General features: G+C 41.2%; 1 protein-coding gene across 2 annotated transcripts in view; it reads left to right on the top strand.

Annotated features, from left to right (window-relative positions):
• The window catches only part of LOC311269890 (seizure protein 6 homolog), a 104091-nt gene that overhangs the window by 688 nt on the left and 77234 nt on the right, over positions 1–26169 (top strand). The window lies entirely within an intron of this gene.

The following is a 26169-nucleotide window of genomic DNA, read 5'->3' as shown; positions in this document are numbered from 1 at the left end:
AATATTAAATTAAAAGCACATGCAGCAAATAAATGAGCTTCCACAGTCTGGCTAATTAGAAGTTATGGATCCTCACATACTGCCACAGGGTAAAACATGTTTAACAGTCAGGTTACATAACCGTTTACTGTCAATCACAACTTACACACACACACACACACACACACACACACACGGGGGTTAAGCATGAAGGCAACCCAAGCGCCAAATAAAACTTAACAATAACCTCCACCATATTCAACCTAATCAGATGAGTGTTCCAGTCAGATGTTGGTAAACAGTCAGGAAGTGACTCGTCTTTGGGCACCGAGGTCTGTGTGACAGACGGTGCTCGGTAATAAGACTCTAATCCTCAGGAATCGCTGAAGATTATTGACCAAGCTGTTTGACACAGTTGAGTGCTTGTGGAAGGATTCATGCACAGTGGCCTCGTCCTAATTATTCCTCTATTGTGCTCTATCTGTGCTTCAAGTTGTCTGGTGTCACGTCCCCTTTCCTCTGAGGGGGTTTATGTCAAGCCGTACGGTCAACATGAGTCCAGTATGAGTGACTTGTGAATAAGGTGACCTAAATATCATGCAGGTGCAGGATTCAGTGTTGAAATTACAGTGCAAATCACACCATCAGTTAACACAAGAGTGAATGAATGGATGAATTATGGTAAATAGTCCTTCAGCATGAGGTGAGATTCTTTTTTTCCGCTCTATTTTGATAACAGCTCTCATTTTTGAGAGACGAGTGATGACTAAACAATGCAATAATTGTGAAAATGAATTCACATTGCCTGGGCTGTTTCACTCATCATATCTCAGTCCATTAAAAAAAAAAGGTGCAATCCTGGACCGCTGCCCGAAACAATATTTTATAGCATCAACAAAGCATCTGCTGATTGAATATCTAGTGGAGAAAAGGTGCTGCGTCGCTTCAATTACTGAGTTTCAGAACCCGCAACTAAGTGCAAATCCAGTGATTTGTGGTCCTATCAGAAGACATTTAATATTTAAATGTTATTAAAATTAAACACCCACTCAGCTTTGGAACGCTGTACAGAAGTGCCTAGTGGTAGATGTCTGCATTTATGAGTGTTTTCGGAGTCACAGTGCCACATATCCCCCAGAACACACCTGCACCGTTCGCTCACAGCTCAAAACTCAAGGGAGAGAGGGGGGTAAAAAAAAGCACAGCGAACTATTTTTAGAGCAAAATAAAATTTAACAGCTTTCCATTAGTGAAATCTCTGCCACTGCCTCGCCAAGCAAACGTTCACGTCTTTTAAATAAATGCTCCAAGGTGAGCTGCGTTTCAATTTTTAATTCTCACGACTGTGAGGAAGTTCTGAACGCGTAGACGTCACGGGAACGACAGGGGTTTTTTGTTTCGCAGGGGTCCTAATCTCTTATTTGTGGCACAGCCGGTTGTTGTGAACCTGCTCCAGTCTGTTACCTAGCAGGGAACACAAACAGCCATCCATCCATTTCACTGTCATGAGCGAAGGGAACAACACAAGGAGAGACCTTTCTAAATTGAGCGAACTCTGATATTATTTTCACGTCTGCATTTCGCACACTTATCCCGTCATTTTCACTTAATCAAGTGTGTAATACATGGAGCTGAATAATTGCAGAAAAAAACATTTTTCTCTAAAGCGTGTTTATTGCGGGGAAGATCAATCAAACTGGTTGCGGTTCATTCATTTTAAGAATGTGTTTTGCAAAAGAACTCTTCAATTGTTCAAAATTACAAGCCACTGATTGTTCCTTAACCGCTGGGTTATTTTTCTTTTCCGTCAAACTTGTATTTCTCCTTAAGAATTCCCATTTGCGGTGTAAACTCGGGCTGCTTTTGTAAAGAGTGACGCAAACTTCTAATGGCTGGTTATTTATTTTTGTACTCTATGCGCCGTGTAATTGTCATGAAGTATTCGGGAGTAAGGATTTTTGCAAAGCATGCATTTAAAATTTCAGCCAAGAAGAATATTAGATATCCAGAGCAAATGTTCTTTATTGTTTTGTGGCAGACTACATGTTAAGCTTTGGATACTTATTTTATGTGGTAAGCATCAAATAGACAACAAACCATTCAAATGACAAAAGGAAAAATAAGCATGCAAGACACAATCATCCTCTCATTAAGTTGAAAAAGGGCCACGGTTGCTTTGTTAATTAACCGGTCATCTTCTGTCCCTTTAATGTTTCACATTAATTAAAAGACCTCATTCGGAGGGACAGAGAGAGAACCCGTATTTGAAGGATGATCATTAACATTCTGGTCAGATGCTGCCACTTCTTTATGTCCACCTTTAACTGCAAAAACAAGAAGAAAAATAAAATGGACAGCCCTTAAATCCGTCCCGCACTTTTCATGAGGCACTTTCATCTAGTTTGTCCTCCAGCCTTTCGCTTATGTTTCGGAAATGGCTCAGTGACTCAGTGGTTCTGTGAGGAGTTTTGACACCTGAAAGACATGCAAGTCAAGTGGTTTGTGACTCTGAAATTCTTCTAGCTGATGTGTTTGTGTTAGCCCCATACAAATCACATATTAAAGAGTCTGCTTCACATCATAGGTAATGGGTAAACAAAATAATTACGTTCATTAGCGTCAAATCTAATCAAAATAACATCAGCTCTGAACTCATGAGAATTGAAAAGAAGCCACGGTGAAGGTGTGGAGTGATAAATGGAGCTGGAGCAACCAGCAACAACGTTCGACGGCGTGATTACCAAATTGTAACAAGTCCGACGCCACAGGCCTTTAATTATCTCAAATCTCCAAGGGACGAAGTGAAAGAACTTGTCACGAACATTAACTTGGGTAGACAACCTGAAGGCTGCAGCTTGAACTTGTCTAAAGAGGTATCAATCAATTTTACACCCTAATATAAAAGCGTGCTATCCGATGTAACTCATTGCTTTAACAGCACCGGGTTAAGTTAGACTCTATATTAAAAATGTTACACGCTATAAAATTTTTTCCGATCTACCAAAGTTCCTGCAAGATAATAAAAAAACTCTGCAGTGATTTTTAGGCTCGTTTCTGATGCATTCTTTACAAAGCAGCTCATAATGGCTGAATGCTGGATCCAAATTATTACATCCAACAAATTCCTGACATATATTTAATAGCTAATCATGCATCCATTCAGTGTGGAGGGGTTTTGTTGGCCCTGGTGCGGCACTTGAAATTTTACACAATTTAATGACATTCAGCTGAGCCTATTATCTTTATGCTTACACATTATCTCAGACTGTTAACAACGATCTGTAGTGATCTGGGAGTCGGAGAAAGGAACGTTTTATGTATCCAAAAGCTCATTAAATGAGTTATGATCTCCTCCTGGTTGACAGAGCTCTCACTGACATGCCACTGCTGGTTTTCGAGATGTCAGATTCACACATTGTGAATTATTTGCTGCACACAGGACACGAGATTATTACCCAAGATTCTTGTTTTGGACCAGTAGATTGATAATATCTGAGCAAATGTTATTTATTATTCTTAGGGATGCATGATATTGGATTTTTGCCTATATCTGTTATGTTTTCCAATTCGTCTGGGCTGACTGCCGATGCTGATGCCGATATTTGCACATATTTTCTCCCATCTAATTGCAGAGAGGAAGTCTCTCCTGTGATGGAATTAATATATTATTATGCCTGCTCTTATTGTGATGGCCTGCTGGCAGATGAAGACGTACAATGCTTTACAAAATGTACACAATCACAGGGCAAAACAACAAAACTACATAGTCAATGTGTTGTTGCGCCTGTCATATTGACAGAGATGTTCATTTCGGGCTGGTATTTCATTTTTAAGGCTTTATCGACTGACAGATGATGTGCTGATATTTATGTGCATCCCTAATTATTATGACATTTTCCAGCTAGATTGTGTGACACGACAATTTAGCACCCGGTCCACATGGAGATAAACTGTTTGCTTACCTGGTAAAAAAACAAATCAGTTTCCTACACATAGATTTTGCTTGGGCAGGCTGCCCGGGTATATTAACGGCCTCCCAAGTATATTTGGGGACCCAATTTAGCATTTTCTGCCTCTACTTTTAAATCCATCCAAGAGAATGACACCATCCTTGATCGATTAACTCGTGGACAAGGGGCAGATAAGAAGCAGATAACGATGCTGGTGGAGAGAAGACAGGAAGGAGAGAGAAACAGAAGGTAAACACTTGACTATCACGCTATTTTGGTCTCGATTTGTGGTTAAAGTTTGGAAGAGGATCGAGATACTGAAAGGTGATACGACAGTGGAATGAAGATCATTTCCTGTTTCGAAAAAGCATTTTAATGTGTATTCATTCAACTCAATTGTAAGTTTCCTTGTTTGTCTCACGAACATACAGGTTACAGTACTAGTTTGCTTTTTACCGGCACCGGAGGTGTTGACAGTGTTCATGAAAATTGCCAGGATTGTGGGAATAAAACCACATACTTAGGGTGGATTGTTGCTTTGAGAGGTGCGCTGGAAAAAATCTGAACATCCTATAATTCCATGGGAGGTAACAGAAATCATTCAACACCTGTTTGTTGGATTGCCAGTGATTAACTTCATCAAGGGCTATTCAGCATCTGTGTGCTGTCATAATTAGTTTAACTTTCCCAAGGCCTGTCAATGGTAAATGAGAGTCATTATGCCAGAATGCCCCTCTTCAAGGCTTGGCGCCTGCCTGCCTCAGCCGCTCTCTGTGCCTGTCTCGGTCTCTTTCACTGCCTCCTAGGTGGAGCTCACAGCTTGGCTGAATGCGACTCATTTTCAACTCTTCATGTGCAAATGCCTCTCTCGCTCCGTGAGAATGTTCTATGCATCCTAATTTGAGTCATTGCCTCATATATTTTCTTCCTCAAAAGTGTGAGGCTTTATTTGTCAAAAGAATAGAGTATTTTTTTGCGAGGATGTTTTTTTTTTTGAGTTCCTGACTGTTTTGCTTGGCATGGTGCTCCCAACAGCTGGCTTTACCCTACAGAAAACAAAGCCTGGCGTAAATCAAAGCTGTACTTCAGCTTAATCTGCAATTCTGCGTTTCAAATTCAGATGCGGAGAACACAAAGTGGTTGTGCACGTGGTTTAATTTTTTTCTACACACCCGTACTGTGTGGTCAAAATGCAGCATCAGCTTTAAAAAAATAGGGCAACCAGCCATGTTGTGTGAAATGCAAAAAAAAGTGTTTTTAATATCTTTCTTCTTTGCTGCTGTTTTATTTAGCATCTTGAATTTCAGTTTATCTTAAGGCAGACTCAGAGATGAGTGTGGTTGGCATTCATTTGCCCAGAGCAATTGAACGTCTTAGTGACCTTTGATTCATTTTTATGTACGGCATATTTTTTAACCTGTAAATAACATACTGTAACGCCAGCATATTCTTTTTAATTCCTGTCCAAGGAAATAACAACTTACCAAATGACACTCAGAGAGAACAGAGCAACAATATTTGATGATTTCAGAAATATTTTACCAACATCATTTGCATTTTGTACCTTTGTTTGTTGAGAATTATACACCCTCAGCCCAGGTAAATTTGAGTGTGGTCTCCCAAACAATATAATAAAAAAACAAAACAAAGCAAACAACAAAACCAGTGTACAATATGGTAGCCTTAAACAAGTGAGGAAAACACAAATAATTTGATAATTAATGAATCGTTATTGATCCTGAATCAAGCTAGTAAGACATAGTGAGTACTCCCTCACTACCTCAGGAGTTTCTGCAGGGGAATTCAGTCCAAACACAAACTGCTTTCACAAAGTGTAATGATTATTGAGGCTCAACAGTGCAGTCAGTACAGTCCAGAAAAAAAGGCACTTTCTTTAACAACTGGAACTGTACTGTTCCGCAAGGCTCGAGGAAACAATGGTTCACTTCAGCACTGCAGCACATCTCTGCTCACTTTAGTTGCAGCATAGATGAACATGTGACTGGAGATGACTGACATTTAGCATCATGCCACATTGCCAGAGCTGCATGTTTAGTAGGTTAGTGTTAGAATTGTTTGCCTGAACTCGAACTGCTTGCAGCATAGGATTGGCCATATTGGCTTTATTCAGAGATTCAGTTAACAGTTAACGCTCAGTTAACCTTCATCCTAAATTAGTGCTCAAAGGATCTGAAAGTGCACCTGATACCCCCGAGCAACAAGAGTTTAAGTTACACTTCGTGTCAGAATTAACCAGAAATAAATGAGAAACACATTCTTTGCTTCAGGAGTTTGGTTTTACATTGAAATTAGATGTCCTACTGGCTTAAGGTTTTGAGTGTTATGTTCGCTGTGCAAGAAAAAAAAAGCAATGGTTTGCAGTAGTAGTCAACTCTGCCTCAACCTACAGTATCCAGGCAAAATAAGTACATGTAGGCCTATTTACCTGGACTACTATGAACTAACTATATAACTATCAATCACAAATCTCCACTTGATCTACTGAAACTAACCTGACATGCCAGATACAGATGCACACACAGCTAGAAAATGAAAAGGGCCGGCAGTGAACAGCACTTGGCAGGTGATTGGACGAACCATCAATCTACCCAGTCAAGAGAAAAGAGAAAAAATTTTTCCGACAACAATCAATCAAGGAAAGCCTTCAATGCCGTTTTTTGTTCTTCTTTCAATGAAATGTGCTCCAGTTCTTATATAAGTGTTGCAATAGCAGCATCTACGCTAACCTCTTTAAGAGCCTCCATAGTTGTTTTCAAACTCTAGCTGCTTGCAGTTCCTCATGAAGTGGTCGACTGCTTCAGTCGCCACCCCGGCAAGAGAGAGATGCAAGATATAATGGTGGATTAGTCACAAAATGTTGAGTGATTTGAGTGTGCACCCCGTAGGGATTTTGCATGAATGTTTGTTGAACTAAGTTGTACTTACATTATCCCGACTGTTTCCAACAATGTTCAAACACAGAGAACACAAGTGTACTCAAGGTAACATTCCTTTTCATGTTGCTGTAACTTCAGGGAGAGAGTCAAAGAGTGAAGAAGGACGTTAGTGAATAAAACTTTAATCATTACCTCATCCTTGAACAGTGTTTCATCAGAAATGGTGGTTAATAGTGTGTCCTCACATTGCTCGCGCAACTTTGACAGCAAGATCAGTTGTGTTTATCTGCATTACTCGCACAAGTATTTATTCTCCCCAAACAGTTTGTTGTTTTTGAGGAAATAAAAAGGAATTCCTCACTTCAAACTGTATTTGTTTGTATGATGGTGCTTAACGTTACTTGGGGAGCACAAAAATGAAAAATAAGAATACATAGTCCTGCCCAGTAAAGCATTTAAAAAAATATAACACTGCAGAGAGAAAAAACCTAAACTGTCCCTTTCCCTGATAGCTTTTCCCATCCTCCTTTGTTTAATCACTCTGACAGTTTGGAGAGCCATGAAATGGGTTATTGCGTTTAGATAATTATATGAGCGGTTTCTCCAACAGCCTGTGTTTTGTCTCAACACAATCATCTCCACAGAGATTTAAAGTAACAGGTTTACAATGAAATTGTCAACATGTATCCTCGGCAAAGGAGAGAAATTTCCTCCGGATGGGAAGCAGGCACCCATAGCCGCTCCGCTTATGAAATCTCCCTCTCAAAGCAGAGAACTGGGGCAGGACTTCCAGCAGGGAAGGCAATGGACTCAGACAACGTGCCTCGCAAAATCGGGTGGGGCTATACACATTTAATTTATTCCAATGGAGGAGCAGCCCTGTAGCAAAACCCTAAATGAAGCGATGTCTTCCACTTTGTCAAGGCAGTACGTCGCTGGTTTACTTCAACCTGCTTTGCCTTTGGCCTTGTGCCTTATCGATCCACTGAAATAAAAAAAAAAAAGCCGGCATGGTTAGCTTCCCCCAGGCCAAGCCTCCTTTCCACACCTTTCACGCTCTACCTGGCCATGTACACAACTCCCTAATCAGGGCTGGCGTGTTTTGCGGCTGCACTGGGGCTGGCTCTCTGAAACGATTAGGCCTGGGGACAGCTCCAGCTCTCTTCCCCTCTTCTCCACGCCACATCCCATCTAGAAAGCATTTCATCTGTGGCAGTGGAAAGGCTTATGTGGGGTTGGAGAGTGCTGTGTGAAAAGCAGCAGGTAATAGGCTGTGTAATGTGTTTGGAGGAGTAGTATTAGTATTCACAGTTAGTGCTGACCTCTGGCAGGCTGAGCCACCCCCACAGTAATTTTCTCTGAAAAGATGTAATTGAATTCATCAGGATGAGTAAACATATTATAAGTAGCAGCGAAAGATAACAATGTTGTGGATAGATCAAGGAAGTGGATAGTAGCTCGATGAGTAATTGAAAATAGTCAAAGACAAACACAACTAAAGACAGAAAGTGCGCAGGACGCCGGCAAAAGTCGTCGCATTTGCAGTACAGTTACAGCCTGTGTCTGTGTGATTTCATTCAAAGTGAAAGTGCTGCATGCGAAAAACTGTTCACAAAGATCCCCTCAAACATTGAGCTCTTGCATATTGAGTTTGAAACACTCGCTAGGATAAAGCAAAGCATCCATTTCCAAGCATTTTTTGTGCAGCTTGTCTCCGGTCCAGACAATACAGACACGGAGCAGGACAAGGCCGCGCTGTGACCGTGAGTCGCGTTCTCTGTAGTGAGATGTATTGCAGCGGTGTCCCAGGGGACCTTGTGTATAATTTAAAGGTTCTAACATCGACCGCCATCTTCAGAATATCGAACGTTGTCAGTCCAAGCAACCGGCGGGTGGTCAGGCAATTGTCTGTCAGTCATAATGCAATCCTCTGCCTCCGCTTCTCTCCTGGTGATGGAGAGCCAGCTCATTGTGGCCGCTCTCATCTGTCAAAGCATCGAGCAGCCTTTAAAAAAGAATTGTCGCCCTTAAGAATGGATTACTAAGCAGGGAACAGCTGGAGCTCTGTTAGACCACGTCATTGATTGCTGGACTGTAGCTTTCAGAGGTAAAAGCAGGTCCTGACATTTCTCTAAGACGGTGTGAAATAGATGGTGGAGTAATTTTAAGTAGCTTTCTATTAAAGGAGGGAAAGCTTTGAAAGTCAAACAATACCTTTGACAGGAACATAATGGAACACATTGCTTGATATTTCTTTGTGTTCCTTCTTTTTTTATATTCCAGCCCGTAAACTGTCGACAAGCTGACGTGTGAAATATCTCAGCAGCTGGTAGATGGATTGCCATGAAATTTAGTGCAGACATTCCCGCTCCCCAAAGGATTCAATCTGCTGATTATTGTGTTCTCTAGTGGTTTTGAGTGAAATGTGTTGACAACTCTTGGATGGATCGCCGCCATTGCCTTGCTAATTTCTCCAATACTTTGGTTTCTGAGCAAATACCCGACTGATAACTGATAGTTTGCTATTCTTTTGTGTTTAAAGTTATAAGCCAGTGTTAGCATGCTAAACAAAGATGGTGAAAAAATGTATTCTTCTATGATTAATTGTGAACAAACTGGAATTTGTGTGGTTAGTTACCATCCTTATAGCATTTATATTGCATGAATTATTATTGTGAGTCTCTCCTGTTTCACTGCTTGTGATTGTGGTGTTTATCTGTCATGTTGTCCAGGCCAGCACGATGGAAACAGATGTCTGCAGTGTGCACTCAGGGGCTTGTGTGCGTGCATTTATTGTCTGTTCTTCATCCGCACTTCCTGGTTGCCTTCTGGTTGTATTCGGCTGATTTGCTGAAGCCGACAACCATTCAAAGGGCATTCATATTAGATTATCTAAACAGATTATTCAAGCATTACACAACACTGATCACCACAATTGTGACCACTGCTCAATTCTCAATCCTTCCCTCTACTTGTAATTGATTAAAATGTCTCTGAATCTAAAACATATTTTAAAAAAAATCCTTATTTGACTTCTCATTTAACCCAGAAATCGGTTCTTAGACATTGCCCAGCAGTTTAAGGTTGCAGCATGTATTCAGTCCGTGCAGCCCGGGTGTGTGTGCTTTGAAGGATTAAATCTGAATTACCGGGGCAAACAGAGAAAAGGAATTCTGACAGTAGGGGATGATCCCTGCCAAAGACTGGACAAAGCCTGTTAAACAGTATGTATACGGTATAGGGAAGTGTTCAGGAAGAGAATGGGTTGGAATGATTTATATTATTTCCACAATGCCAATCATTGATCAATCAAGATCATTCCATATAGCAGTCAATGGTAAATTTGGGGTAAATGAAACTCATGTTAATGTGATTATGCTCCTGGTAAAAAGGGTTAACATCACTGCATTAGGATATTTTAAGTGAATTTTAGCGATGTAAACACCTTAATCTAACAGTAACATCATTGCAACATTCAGATTATTCTGTCCATTTACTTTCCCTGAAGATTGTAGATAGAACATGTGGTTGCACACGTGACCATATTGAACCAAATTTGTGTTGCGTTATCACATTCCTCTTCATACATGATTCAGTGTAAATGATGTAAGCATATGTAGGATCGGGCCTGGAGGGTGAAATCCCCCGGCCCCTTTGTGAAATCCCAGCTTCATCTTGCATCATTCACATTTATGGCCGAGAAATAAAATAAAATAAAAAAACCTCCCCAAAAGTTAAAAGCGGTTGTCACATGTTTGAACCCAATTTTGCAGACAACAAGCAGTAGGTAGAGAAGTTGATGCGACAGAAACTTTACTGTAAACTCACGGGAGAGACGACAACACAGCGACCCACGGGTAGTCAAAAGGTAACAACAGGAAACAAACAGGCAGACAGCCACACAGGCAAAAACATACAAAGGCTGGGAGAGCTAAGGCGATCTGACAAAAACATGTTGTAATGAGGTGCAGCTGGTGAGGCAGGCGGCAGGTCACAAAGGCTGATGAGGGTATGAGCCACAGTTGTGTAGGGCAGGGGAACTACACCTGGTGCGCAGGTGAGGAGTGGGCCTTTTTGACTGTACAGGTGTCAATTAGAAGGCTCAATTTCATTTTAGCTACATTACATTAGCACTAAACCAAAACCCTAGGAATCCGAAGATATGTTTTTTTTATATTGAGATGAATTGAATGAAAAAAGTATCTGGATCATATCCAGAGATTTTTTTAAATGCTTTAGTTAAAATACTGAGCCTGTGTTGACTTTATATTGTGAAGACTATTGCCTTCATTAATTCCCTGGAAACTAAAGCCATCCCTTACCATAACTTTATCTAAACCTTTATCGAGCAATACATAAACTAAAGTTCTTGCTTGAGTTGAGATGAGAAGATAGATACTCCTCTCATGCTTTGCTATAAGCTAAGTTTGAAGCCACAGCCTGGGGCTAGTTAGCTTACGTTAGCATAAATACTGGAAAATGGCCCCTCTAAAGCTCCGAGTTGACTTTTTGTATCTTGTTTGTTAAATCTGTACACAAGAAGTAATGTAAAAAAAACAAACAAGTTGCGATGTTTAAGTAGGATAACGCTTAGCTTAGCATAAACTAAGCTACATAAGTAAGTGAAGCTAAGGGTTCATATTTAACAATTAACAAAAACCTGATTTTATCCCCCCTCAAACAGCATTATGAATACAAGAACACACAGAGGAAGAGACAGAAGCAGAGGAAGGAGATATGTCTGCTAACTGAACCGGAAACACCAATTATTCTCTCGCTGCTAATAAGTCTAAACATGCATTGACAAACTTAATGGTGATATTTCTGTCCAAGTTAATGGATAATGACTAATCACATCACTGATTTATAAAAATAATGAGGTAAACTGATGATAATTAACGCTTCATCTGAAACCATGTTAAATTGTGTAACCCAATTCAGCATTTATTCTTAGAAGAAAATAAACTGACCTTACTTTTGCACAACTGAAGTGGACACGCTGTCCTTCCGGGGTCAGTCTTGGGTCGGGCGCTTCACTGCAGCAGGGCACAAGTGCACAATGAGCTGGAGCAGACCAATCACTAAACAATATCTCAATCTTTCCCAATGTTTTTGGACTCAAGGGCAGAATCTACAAAGAGAAACAAGCCCAGATCCTGCTTGCTGTGAGGCACCAATGCTAACCAATGTGCCATGCTGTGCTGCCGTAGGTGCACCGGTTTCAAAGAACTGATGATTTTTTCTCCATCCTTGTTTTCATCCTAGTGTGTATATTACCGTTTTAAACAGGCAGTGTCAATAGAATCAAAGAAAATGCAGCTGATTTTTCCTTTTTAGCAGATGAGCTCTAAGCCGGCCTCCTGTGTGTGGTTTTTTTTTCACTATGAACATGAGCAGCATCATAAACACGTCTTCTGGCTTTTTTTTAGTGGAGAAACAAAAAAACAAAACAAAAACAGATGTTTATCAGCAACCAGCAACAGGAAAAGGAGAGAAAATATTCTGAGAGAGATCATCTGGGGGGCATTTTTCGAGCAAGTGTCCATGCTGCTATCAATCGCTCTTACGCTTTCTCGAGTTTTCACCATTTCTATCGCCACATTGTGCATGAAATGTTCCGCTACATCTGGTATTTTTCATCAGGATAAAAATGGGTAGAACTGAATTTGCAACGCGCAAGGACAGCTGCAGAAATAATGACAGGGTTAGACTCTCCAGTGCACAGTGTCTGCCTCTTATTATCCCTGCACACTGGGTGACGCTGATTTCTTTGGCATTGGCTGTTTTCAGAAACGTGTTTCTGATTTTTCCCGGCACGAGTGTAACATAAAAGTCCCAGATATCACATTGAGGGGAGTCAAACATCTTCAATGAGATCACAGCTGTGAGGGTATATCCTGTGTTTTCACGGCAACAATTGCGCCTCGGCTCGACTAAGGTAGCAGGTTATAAACAATTTGACAAGGAGGGTGCAAATGTGAGAGCAGAGTTACAGAGAAGGGGAGAAAAATGAAAACAAAGTAGCAGGGGATTTTCTCCCCTTCTTTTTGTATTAGGGAAAACATTAGTTACACTGCTTGGTTCATGCTTTTATCGAAAGTGCCTCAACAAAATGTTAATATTCATCAGTGTTTCCACTTTGGAGCACCTCAAGGTATCCCGGCCAGACAAGTTTAATGTTTTTTCATGCCTAGGTGTGTTACAAAAAGGAGGACAGTCGGTAAATAGCCTGTCAATGTCAGCGGCCGCTCCTGCTTCGGGCTGACATGTTTGTGTTTATCTGAACTTATTGTGTTTCCCTGTCAAAGTAGTTCCATCTGGAGAGCAAACAAATCTTGACAAGGTTTTAGCAAAGCTGGAAAAAATCTCATCACAAAAGTGCACCACTTGGCTCCAGTGCAATTACCTTCTGTAAATGAAGCTCAGTCTGTCCTGTGAATCGCTCACCCTCTGTGCAGGCGCTTTGCACATACACTGTGTCAACAAAGCAGCACGGGTCTCCGCTTGGTAGGCGCGGGGCTGTTTACCTTTGTTGCTGTGTGGATTGATGAGGTGGCTGAGGCAGAGGCAGGGGCATGATGTGAATAGTTGGAGTATTACTGTGGAAAGAGGTGTTTCCCCTCGGAGGTGGCTAACTGAGTTTGACAAAGCTGTTTCTGCTGAGAGGCTATAGGGACGCTCGCTGGCCCCCCTCCAGCAGCCCCGGCTCTGCGTGTGGATGCACATTTGAGGTAGTGATGAAAGGTAACGCGGAGACAGAAGGGAGGAGGAAGCTCCCCAGTAACATAATTTAAGGCGTGAAAGGCAGCTTATAGTGTATTTAGTAGCATGGAGAGAATACAAAAACGAGATAAGGCATGGTTTGACTTCCAGGGCGCTTTATCAGATGTTTATCATGATTTAAAGGTCCATGTCTGTGATATTTTATATCATGCAGACTTATAATGTCAGACAAGATATTGAGGGGTTTCATTCTAAAAAATACAGCACAAACATGAGAAAAAAAGAAAGAAAGAGAAAGTTAACTTAAAAACTAAAGCAGACCGCTTCATTCCTCACAGTCAAGCTTGTTTTTCCTCGGGCGTGTTGATTTCTGCCTCTGTCCTTTGGGTGAGAAAGATTTTCTTTAAATCTGTTTTTCTCTTGTTAGATTGTTGATCAATCCTGGTGTTTTGGGATTGCCTATTTGGATGACATATAGTCATCCCTATAGCGTTTATAGGGGACAAACCACTACGTGATCTTTACACAGCTCCCGCTGCCAAGCAAACCGGATTAAACGTCTGCTGTGATTTTGGAGTCATTTTATTCTGCAGCCTTTCTTTTTATTGTCTGTACACACACACTCTCTGTCTCTACATCCCATGCCATTGCTGAGGGTGCTGAACACCCATCCCCACCGCCAAAAAAAGAGTGAACTGCCGAATTGCTCATATTTACTGCACTCAACTGTAAATGAAAGTAGAAATAAGAGAAAGGTTTCAGGCCAACCGGATTTGTCACCATTTAATCCAGTGGGATGGATTGCGAGCTCACATTTTATTTCACAGCACAAGACAGATTATAAAGGTTTGCAAAGGTTTTTTTTTTTTTTTAGAGACATTTAAAAATTCTTACAAATAATAGGGCAACTAGCAAAATAAAATGAACAAAGAATACAGAATTTACTGTTTTATCTGGGTAACTACAAACAAAACTCATTACGTCATAACAAAGTTATGTCTTCAAAACATCTTGAAAAAGGTAAAAAGGTTACAAAATGTTGCTTCACATTGCTGTGAATTGTTTATTTGAAACTGAAGTATCTGTGAAGCTACTTGTTGTCATGGTCTTAAGATCTGTTAATATTTTTTCCATGACTTTGTCTTCATTGTTTCATCTTGCCTGATGAAAGACACGTACAGACTGATTTTGTATCTTGTTGCTAGTTCAGACTTCATTTATCAAGTTGAACGATGGTTCATTATCTGAAAGAGCTCTAACTCCTTTACTGATTGGGAGGTGTCCTTGATGTTAAGTTGATGTACTGTGTTGATTTAGTTATCACAGTGACTATGATGATAAAACAGAGAAACACATAAGAACTTTGTTTTAAAGGTGCAATATATAAGAATTGTCCAGCTGTCAAATTCACAATCAAAACAAATTGGGGCAGGATATCACGAGAGTAACTGCTGATTGTAGCTGCCGTTAGCAAGTTAGCCTGGGTAGCAGTGCATTTAGCGGTCCAGAATGGGAGCTGGGACCACTGGGGGAGTGTTGCTGTTTACAACACAAGCAGAGGTAGGTTTCTCTGAAACAGGTCGGGCTAGCTGGTTGGAATGCTATCTTCTATCTATCTTCTATTTTCTTTTTTTTTTATCACTGCCAGGGATAGAAGCTGAACATTCATAGTCTCCAGCTGATAAATTAGGCTACTTTGGTATTTGATTTGTATTCATTATATAGCTGTTATCTCTTCAATTCATAGTAAAATATTACAGCCTTATCTGAGACTAGGACAAATCATCTTTAGCTGGATTTACCACTTGAACATAGAAAAAGTAACTCGACTCCAGCTACCAAAAACATTAGTCTCTCACTGTCCAATTTAAAAACTCACCTTTTCTGAACATTATAGAATTTCTCTAGACTGACCAAGAGACAAATCGACAGAAAGGCACAGAGGTGTCATATTCTGCCTTTCCCTGACTCATGAATAGATCCTCAGAATAGAAGTGTTTAATAGATCCTCAGGGAAAAAAAAATCTTGTTGTTTCCATGGTAATGTGAGTGAGGTTTGTTCGCTCGCAGAGTTATCTCTTGAAGAAACTTTACTTGAAAAGAAGGTGAATACAAATGATGGCAAAAATTGTATGGGCAAGCCACGGTACTTCAATTTAGACATCTCATCACGGCTGAATAACAGCGTGGAACAGTAATAATAATAATAACTACCACAGAAAAGAAGGCTGTATTTATTGTTGGAATTGGAGTGGCACATTAGAGGTGTGGAAATTTCTTGATTTTAGGACACGATGTGGACGTGGAAAATTCTGCATCGATGCAGAGACGGAGCATAATTGAGAGTCTGCAGCTTATGTTGATTGTTCATTGGACAATAAAGTTATGTCGCTCCCATGCTTTGAACTGTGTGCGGACATCAGGCTAACGTTACTTTTGTAGGAGGTATGTCGGAGGCAGGCAGAGATCATTTTGAGAGTGACTTCTGCCTCACAACAATTCCCAATCGCGTTAGCCATTTTCACCTGAAGCTAATGTCTGCCGCCATGAATAATAAGGAGGACGAGGTGCTGTCAACCTTGCTGTCCAACTCTGAGAGAGGTGTGTGCAGCAGAGTCAATACATACCTCATCTTAACTACAACAAACGCGCAAGGCACTGCAGATGGATAAATGTTTTGTTTATGAATTGAAAAGATGCAGCTTTTATTTTGTAGACTGCTATAGTCCGATTATTGGATGGACTATCCGAATAAAAAGGGAATTTAAATGACGAAGAAGTAGCCATGCGCAGGAATAAAGATCATTGAGGATGCCATACACTGCGATGCATCGAGAATGGTTTTGCATTCGAATCGTTAGGAGCTGAATCGTAATCGAATTGAATCGCGAGGCCTGTGAGGACTCACTCTTCTGTGGCACATGGGGGTTACAACAGAAAAAGGTCAGTCCACGAACACACACACACACACTAACCGACAGCTCTGCCATTACGCAAATGGATCTGGATAGGCACTTCAGTATGTTTGCTCTTTGTCTCGGGCCGTCTGAGGATTTGGTGAGCTTGAAGACAAACCGCCCCTTGATCTGAAAGCTCAGAATCACGGAGAAGATAGATCAAAGCCTCTGTCTGCCATCCCTCTGAGATGCTTCCGTTAGAGTCTGGAATATTGAGCGAAAGGAAGCGAGCATAAAGGAGGAGAAAGAGAGGGCAAAGTTTGTTCGTGTGTGCCTGTGTACTCAGTGTATGCAATTAGGTGGTTTTCTGGTAAATGTGCAGGATGGGAGATGGATTGGCTCAGAAGAAAATCCTTCTGTCTGGGTCTCACATCCCCTCAGTCACACAGGCATCGCAGCCCCGTCACATACGGCGAGACAAAACAGGACCTGCTAAATGATGTGTGGGAGGCAGGGCTGGAAAATGGTGTTATCAGAACTCGGCGGAGTTTGCAGTTTTGTTCCTCGCTCGTCTTATTGCGGAAGTTAACTCGCACACACTGACATTTAAATACGGTTTATAAGCTTAAATTTGAAAGTATTCCTAGCTCAGCTGATCCGATAAAAAACACTTTGCAGAAGGCCCCAACTTTTCAGTGCTCAAAAAGAAAAAATCTACTGGCACAGATTTAGATTATATTCAATAAAGCATCCGACCCTTGCAGGTTCTTGGCTGTGTTCTGTGTTCAGTTAATGATTAAGCAGAAAGCTGTCCTTCTGGCCTTTATTTGAAACACTTCCTGTGAGAGAAGCTTCTTAAATTAATTATGTTTGCCTAATGAATAATTAAGCCAAGGGAAAGATAATTTGGTGTTACGCAGCGAGCCAGACCATTGTGCATGTAGAGGAACCGGTGCTCTGTGTGCCTGGCTGATTTCACATTGGGAGTGTGAAATGAGAATTAGCAAACAATTTGCCTCCTGTTCCATCCTTCACCATGACTAAAACATCACTGCTGATTATGTCTTGACAAGTGTCAATACTGCACGCCTGCTTGTTAACTGTACCAGAGACAGGTTGCGTGTGAGGTTCTATTATTGTGGTTTTGAATTGTGGAGGGGTATTGATTCACGGTCTGAATGAAGGCGGAAACAAATGCTATTGTGTCAGATTGCATTGTCACAGAAGTTTGAAACAAAGTTGAAGCGCAGCCTCAATGACACGAGACATAAACAGACGGTAATAGCTCCTCATCTGCGGAGGTGACACACAGAGGATAGAGATTAGGCCATGAGAGAAGACTTTTAATTATCGAAGTTAGTTACAGAGAAGTAATTCATGGGAGCCGCTTGTGCTGGGTTTAAAATGGATATCTTAACAACAGACCACATCCACACAGCAGACATTATAAGGAATATGACAAATTGTTATCTTTTTCAAGGCTTTCTGATTGATTAGCAACTGAAAACACAATGGATGGAGGAGCAATGGGCCATATTTCAAAGGTAAAACATCATATTTGGCGTCCCTACATAAACTAATGTTAGCATCCAACCACTTGCAAGCTAACGCTGCTTTTTGATAGCGTTACACAATACAATAGGAAAGGCGTAAATTAATTCTAAAACATGAACAAACATCTTGGACACATTTCTTTAGGCCTAGAAGTGAGGCGCAGTGGATGTAATCAAGTACAAACGTCAGCTAGGAAGTGCTTAAATGCTAACGTTGTTGTTAAAGTATGGCCTGATATCCCTCCAGATGTTCACTATCCGTCTTCTTTTCAGTGGTATGAAATCATGACAATTTGTCAGATTCCCTGAAAAATGTCAGTACATTAGCAGAGCTTTCAAACTCCCCACTCTTAGCGTGACGCCAGAGGAAAATGGCCGCCACGTGAATATGTTCAATAAGGTCTCTTAGTTAGTTAACTTAGGTGTTGTTACCTATCAAACAGTCTTATTTATGCATTTATGTGTTATCATCTCCACCTGCCATGTTAGCCTATAGGGGATCATGCATTTGTTTGTGTGTGTGTGTGTGTTTTTATATATCTGTCTGCAGCTAATCTCACAAACTACTGGACCCATCACCCTATTATTTTTTTGTGGACTGTAGTGTCAAGGACCTCTCATGGTCGCGCTTATTCAGTTTTTTAAAAAGCTAATTTTATTGACTGCTCTGTTTTATTCTGCTACTCACTGCCTCACTCCTCTTAATTAGGGGCTGCATGTTATCAACAACTGCTTCAGTTTGGACTTATTTCTGCCAGAGCCGCTTGGTACTTCTAAGGGGGCCGACAGAATTTATTCGACCGAGTACCTCACGTGAGATCAATTGGAGCCAAACTTCGGTACCTTGGGAGCATGTTGTGTTGTGAGATTAAATACATGCAGAAACAAATTATTTATGAGCCTATTATAAAACTTTGACTTTTGTTTTTCCAGATGTATTCACAATTTGACAATTTGTGTTACGACATAGCAAAATGTATTTTCCAGCAATCAGTTGCCACAGATATACTTGCTTTTTAGCTTGTTGACCCATTGATGTCTCCTACACTGCCCCTACCATTCAAGTGCGAATTGCATTTTGCAGCAAGTAGCTTTCATTTCTAAGGGATGTGCACAACCGACACACTGAACGGACACAAGGCGCATGAAGCAGCCATCACGTTGTCAAAGCAAATATATCTTTGACCCGAGCCAAAAAAAAAAAAGCACCTACATGTAGTCTGTTTCTGCCACAATTTGTTGTAGACAAAATCTAACGTTCATAGAAACGTTATCATAGAAATCTGCAGACAAATTTCATGCCGGATACGTTATTTAACATTAAGGTCAGGCAAAGGACGGGATGAATGAATCAGCCTTTCATTTTCACTGCCATCTTGCCCGTAACCCTGGCGTAGATCTCTACTGAGTGCACTCATCTAGTTTAATTATATACAAATATAAAACCTTTTATTGAACATGTCTTTCTCCTATATCCACTTGAGGAAATCTTAGAGAATTTAAGTTACATTGCCAGGCATTTCTTGGGCAGAGATATTATTTTTTAGTGTGTTTGTGCCTTCTCACTAATATACACACCTGGCTAAGATACAATGTAACAGGACAAACACCGCTGACAGTTTCAATTCTGCTGCCCCAAGTGATTTATAGACTCTATGAGTCACTCACAGAGAGAGGGAGCGCGAACGAGAGAGAGAGAGCGAGAGCGAGAGCGAGAGGGGGACAGACAGACAGATAGTCACACACACACGCACACACACTTACTATCTCCTTGTCTCTTCCTCCCCCCTCTTTTCTCCTCCCTGGTTATAAAGACTTGCCAAGAAATCATTGGCTCAACAGAGAAAGGGCAAATCCTCTTCAGCCAATTTAAATTCTTCTGAGCACATGGTGCCGTCTATTCCAAACTAATTAATAGACATGTCATGAATAAAAACACTTTGATTATGAAAAGAGCTTGCCCTATGCCTCCTTTTAGGCTTGTCATTAGTATGAGGACACATGTGGCGAATAGCTGGAGTGTTGGTACCAGCAGCCTGAGACAGCCGCAGATGCCCTCTCTTGATTAAATTTCTCGCTCCATGTTTTATTCAGGGACGGCTGCATGGACCCAGTGCCACAGTCTCTGATTAGCTGTACCTGTACCAACAGGAGAGCCAGGGCCAGCAGGACCAGAAGGGCAAGGCCTATTCAAAGGCCAGGACACAAAGACATGTGACCCTGGAGCCCTCACTCTCACAAGTGCACTCCATCAGCCACAACCCAGCTGTTCCCTCTGTCAAAGTGACATACTGCGCAGATCTCCCTATTCTATAGCCCCCCTATAACCTGGACCTGCTCACTCTAATATATGTGGCTGCTAGTCGCTGCAGCACATTCAGTAGAACTCCCAGGGTTGGCCACGGTACATCAGTTCTGAGGAAGCACACACTCACTGTTTCTTTCTTCCTCTGCTGTGGCAGCAGCTTGACCTGCATCCAAATATAACCTTCCAAAGCCTCCGAAATGATTTGTTAGCACAGACATGCACAGTACATTATGTGTACTATTAAATGTGACTTCTGATGGTTTATAAATGACAGGTAATCACTGTTCATAAAGGGCCAATTTATAGTAAATTAAACTTTAGTTAATAGTTATTTCACTTAGAACAAACAATTAAATGCTTTATAAACCATTCATTAAATCATTGTTTTTTTTATAAACAATTGCTCAATAAAGGGTAAATCATTTCATTGATCGTAAGCAGTGAAATAACTATTTACTAAAGTCTAATCAACTGTAAATGTACAGAGTAACTGCTTACCTGCCGTTAGCTAGGAAGTTCAGTTTACCACTTACAACTGGCTCTGCAGTGTTGCTCACTAGCGGACTGTCGCCTCTTGAGGTACAAAGTGGATAGGGGCTAGCTGGTTAGCATGCTAACTTCAATTGATGTCTCTGCAACAGAACATACAGTAGACGTCGGCACACGTCAGGACACGTCAGCACTGAGGACTGCATCTCCTCACATTCTGTTGATTTTTTAAATGTTTATAACTAAAATTCTTACATATTGCCCCTTTAATAATGGTTACTATATTGTGTTACCACAAGTTACAATAATGCATACAATGATAAAAGCATCACATGCTCATTTTGAACACATTAATTTCATTGTTGTTAAATTATTTGGTAGTTTAAAATGGTTATTAATAATGTACAAATTAATCTAAATGATTTGTTACTTAATTATACTGCTAATTATTTGTTTTTTGTGATTCATTTTTGAAAATCAAATAATCAGTTTCTTTAAATTTCCCATTGTAAATTGCTATAAAAAGATTTTTACTAAAATCTGTTTCATAATTACGTAACAGTGGTTTAATTCAGGCATAGTGAAGAAGGCTTTGTTTGGGATTATAGTTTCCAGAGGGGAGTCTCTCTTAAGACATGACTATGCACAGTCAGGAATGGATAACATGCATGTTGGAGCTGTTAGTGTTACACTCTGCTGCTTTATTGATCGTGTGGAACTAGCTCAACATCTCAGACTGGTCTCCGAGCAGTCATAGCTGGCTCTGTGGTGCCTTATGTTACACTGCGAAGAGGTTCTGGCTGTCAACATGTGGTCCTCAGCCCAGCTGACTCGTCCCAAAGGGGAGCCGAACCCCCTGCAGGAGCCATCTGTATCCCCGGCAAGGCTATCCATCATCCTCACTGCGGCGCTCAATTTAGAGTTCTTCTGCAGACAGCTTCAGGCAGCAGTGAACAGCTTTACATGTACGTGTCTGTAATGAGAACCCTTGAAACCTGCCTAGTGGCTCTCAAAGCCAGCCTCGAGGGCTGAAGGGAATCAATGAGTCGATCCCTGGGGCAGATCTCACGCCCATCCTCCAGGAGTGTTCCAAATGTAGGTTTTCTCTCTAAATTTCTCCTTGTGGAGACAGTGACAGCAAATTAGGAAAAGAAAACGTGATTAGTGTGTACAGCAACATACAGCTGAGGCTTCCAGGCCGATGACTCTCGTACAGGGAAGGCTGTAGGTTCCTGGAAGATGAATTCCTCCATTCAGTAGATTTCTTAATTTGTTTTTTAATAAGAAGCCTCTCATGCGGAGATCCCAAAATATTTTCCTTTGATTAAATAGAAGTTTTGTTTGCAGTACAACCAGGAAACTGGAAACGTTCAGGAATCCCTTGTTTCAGCTGCCCTGCATGCTCTGCTCTGAGGCCTTTGAGTGCAATACATGGAACAACACTGGTCTAAGCATGCATTAGTGCTCTTGAATCTTTTGATCATAAATATGGCACTAATGGTTGATGTCCTAGATTTTACAGGAGGAGTACATTTTATTTTACCAGGTATGTGGAGTCATAGCTCACACACATTTTACATCCTTGGGGCTACAGTTGTAGGGAAAGGAGGATTATATGCAATTGCGTTCATTCATGCTTGAGGGCTTGCCTGCTGCAACCACGGGAAAGTGCTTCTAATTAATCTCCACAACCTGAACTTCCTAAGGAACCTCTAGTAACAAGCCTGTTTCTCTCACCTTAGGCTACCACTGCCTTATTGCTAGGAAACAAATACATGTACGTCAAACAACCAACTGTGCCTTTGGTGCAGTGCAGAAACAAGAAACCTTTCGCAGAGCCGTGAAAAAGAACTTCGTGCCGGGGCTGGGGGTTGATATCGTCCCAGTTGTATTTGATGCAGCACTGAGAACGTGTTTATTCTAATGGCTGTCTGGGCCACTGCATCGCTGTATCCTCACAGAAGCCTGTATTAGACACACTCTCGCATCGCCTCGACTCAAAGTCTGCCAGTGATGCATTCATCTGTCCAGCAGGTTGAGTAAGTAGAATCCATTTTGTGTCAGTTAATTCAATCAGCCTCAGCTGACTGCTGCATGCTGACGGTGCTCTGAGAGGCCACAGGGGCTTTAGAGAGAGAAGATAGAAGAAGAATCCTCTTGGCAGGGGGGTGAAATGTCATAGCCCACTGCCCTGGCCAGATGAGGCTGTGTTACACATCAACTTGGCGGCTCAAGACACGATAGTTGCAGCTTATCATATGTAAGCTCAGGGGAAGGAGGCCAGTGGGCATTCCCGCATTTTGTGTTGTCATATTGCGTTCACATCTCTACATTACAAATCTCATTCTTCATGCTGGTGTGCTGAGCTCTCACGCAGTTCCTCAATAATCGCACAGGCTGGTTGGCGACACATCTAAATCCCTCTCCTACAGGTTCCCAATTCCACATGCGACTTGTTGTGATGTTTTCTGAACCAGATACAAGAAGTGTAAGCGGTAAACAACCCCGAGTACTGTATGCTGATAGGTGTAGCCAGACAGCAATAATACCTAATGGTTTTTTTCTGTGCCTGAGATCAGTCTGTCCATGTTGCACATTACTGCAACCACAGGTGAGCTTCTACCAGGGAAACTAATGCTGTAAAATGGAAGATTCTGAAGAAAGAGTCAAGTTTGGTACCTTGGAAAAATATCTTTAAGCATGTAGGGTGAAAAGCATCAGCTTACTCTGCACAAATTCTTCAATTTATATCCTACTCGATAACCTCAGAATTGTGGGGGAGTGTGAGGCGAAGTAAAACCTCTTGCGCCCAGCAGTCCCTGCATAAATATGATTATACCTGCACCACCTCTGGAAATATATTGGAACAGTAAACTGGAAAATAAATCATAGAAGGTGAGGATTGATTCCACATCTAGTCACCAGGGCTGTGAATTACAGGAGACATATTATGCTCATTTTCACATTCATAGTTTTTTTTGTGTTTCTATGTGAATAGCTTTACATGCTTTAGTGCTCAAAAAACACATCAGTTTTCTCATACTGTATTCCTATACTGTATTCCCCTTCTGTCTGAAATGCTCTGTTTTAGCTCCTGTCTCTTTAAGGCCCCCCTCCGCTCTGATTGGTCAGCTCACATGCGCCTGAGCCAGCATCGCTAACAACAACAGAGCAGCTGTCTGCCAAAAGCTTGCCTGCCAAACTGGCTGCTAGGCGTTTATTATGCAAATGTACGACTTTGTGACATAGTGTGATGTCACAAAGTCACAGAGTTAAACTACTGACGAGGCGTTTCGGGAACAGAGTTTCCTGTGGGAAAGAGGAGCTTCTGTTCATGCATACGTACGTTGACCTTTGTAACTTTCAAGATGTTTTACATGCACAAGAACATATATATATATATATATATATATATATATATATATATATATATATATAGTGAAGTGAAAAGCATAATAGGTCCTTTAAGCAGTGTATGTTTTTCTGCCTTAACTAAAACTCTTCATTTTAAGATGTGGGTGCATACTATTACATGGCCTTTATCTCTGTCAGTGGAAAGTTCAGGTGAGAAGTAAGATATAGTAAGATGGTAAACTATGAAGTGCTTTGAAAACAGTTCTATTGGGTTTCTATCATTCATTTAGTTCACAAGATTTGATGTTTTTGTTTCTATTCTCAGACAGAGAGGCCTCCAGAGAGGGCCCTGCTTTTATCTTGATCACAAGAATAGAATATGTGGTGATTTCTCCAGTAATGATCCCCATCCTCCCCATCTGCGAGACTGGCAGCAAGGCTCTCTAGACAAACAGCTCGTCTCAGCGTTGGAAATTAAAGCGAACATCTCAACTATGTAGAAAGCTTTACTTAAAGCATTAATCATACCTTGAGCGTTCTGCTTCAGTCCATCAGCTCTCCTTTAAACCGAAAATTCTGTGCGATTCTGCAGTCGTCTTTACCAACCCACGTAATTGAGCAACACAAAGTCACAATATCCTTTTGCTCAAAGGACCCTTTTGAAAACTGAAAGTCAGTCCAAAGTCATCAGTGTCCTCTTTGAGAAATAACTTTCTTCTCTCAGACTGTTCATTTGAATATCAGCCAGCAATTTCCTTCATAAGCTGTGTGAATTCACTCCGGAACAATACATTTTGCACCGAGTTTATAAGATGTTTACTCTCACACTTTAACATTGTGGGTGTATGTGTGTTCGTGCAGAGTATGTCTAAGTCTGTGAATGTCTTGTTCGTGGCGCGTGTGAGCACTTGAGCATGTGGCCGAGAGACTGTCACTAATAACAGAAATTAAATTTCTGTAGATAAACATATGGAGATTGCAGGCTGTGAAATTGACTTCAGGCTGTGAAATTAAAGGCAAAGCCCACTGAGGTGATAGCTCCGGTTGTTCGGGGGTGGGGCACGCTGCACTGTACGTGTTTATACTGCAATTCAATTAGTGCCCTTGATCATCTTCTTCAGCAAGTCCGATGTGGTGAGACTTTGCGATCCGGGCTGCAGGACACCGGCTCAATCTCGGAGAGATGTTTGATTTATTTGTTCATTAGGAACTCTCTCTGCAGACTCAGACCTCTCATCAATCCCTGTTCACACTCAACAAGCACAATCAACCGACGGTCCATTCCAAAGGGGAAATAAGAAAAAAAAATTACCACGCATCATAACCATTGATAAGGCTGTCCCCTGCCAAAATTTTCAACTAACCCGTAGCGTGGTAATCCCATCTAAAGTGGATTAAATATTAAATAGTTTGGCGTGTGCGAGGAAGGAGAGCAGGCTAGTGAAATGCCAGGAGGATTAACTTGGAGCGGATATAGTGTGGCAGCAGTAGCATGCTATCCTCGACTTGCTGTTTCTCAATAATAGAAATGTCAGGAAGGGGAAAGAGGAGGGATGGGGAGGGGTGAGGGGGACGTCCTAACTGCGAGCGTTAGAAATCATCATTACTACTCCCCCCACACATCGGCTTTAAAGTAGTATTAACCTTTGCCGCTGCAGAGGACGGTCGCAACTCTGATGCTTAAAGACTTTTTATTCAAGCTCAGAACAAAACTGCTGCATAATTATAGATCAGTGCAATGCATTTCTTTTTTTATCAAAATTTTTTCATTAAGTCTCTTCAGCCACACGCTCGTGCACAATCACGCACGTATTCTTACCAAATTTAATAATCCTCAGCGGTTTGTTAATAAGCAATTACATTTAGTGAAACAAACATTAAAACAACCTTGCCTTGAGGAGGAAGTGTTATTCATATCCATTTTCATGCTTTATTTTATAATGTTTTATCTCTCCCTGAGCAATCACTTTGTCGGCATCAGTAATGCCTATAAATCCTACTGTGGAGGAGATTAGTCTG

This window comes from Pagrus pagrus (genome assembly GCF_965226575.1).
Source record: "Pagrus pagrus genome assembly, chromosome: 14".
Classification (NCBI taxonomy): Eukaryota; Metazoa; Chordata; class Actinopteri; order Spariformes; family Sparidae; genus Pagrus; species Pagrus pagrus.
The sequence above is the reverse complement of the archived record's forward strand: the minus strand, read 5'-3'. Positions and strand labels throughout refer to the sequence as shown.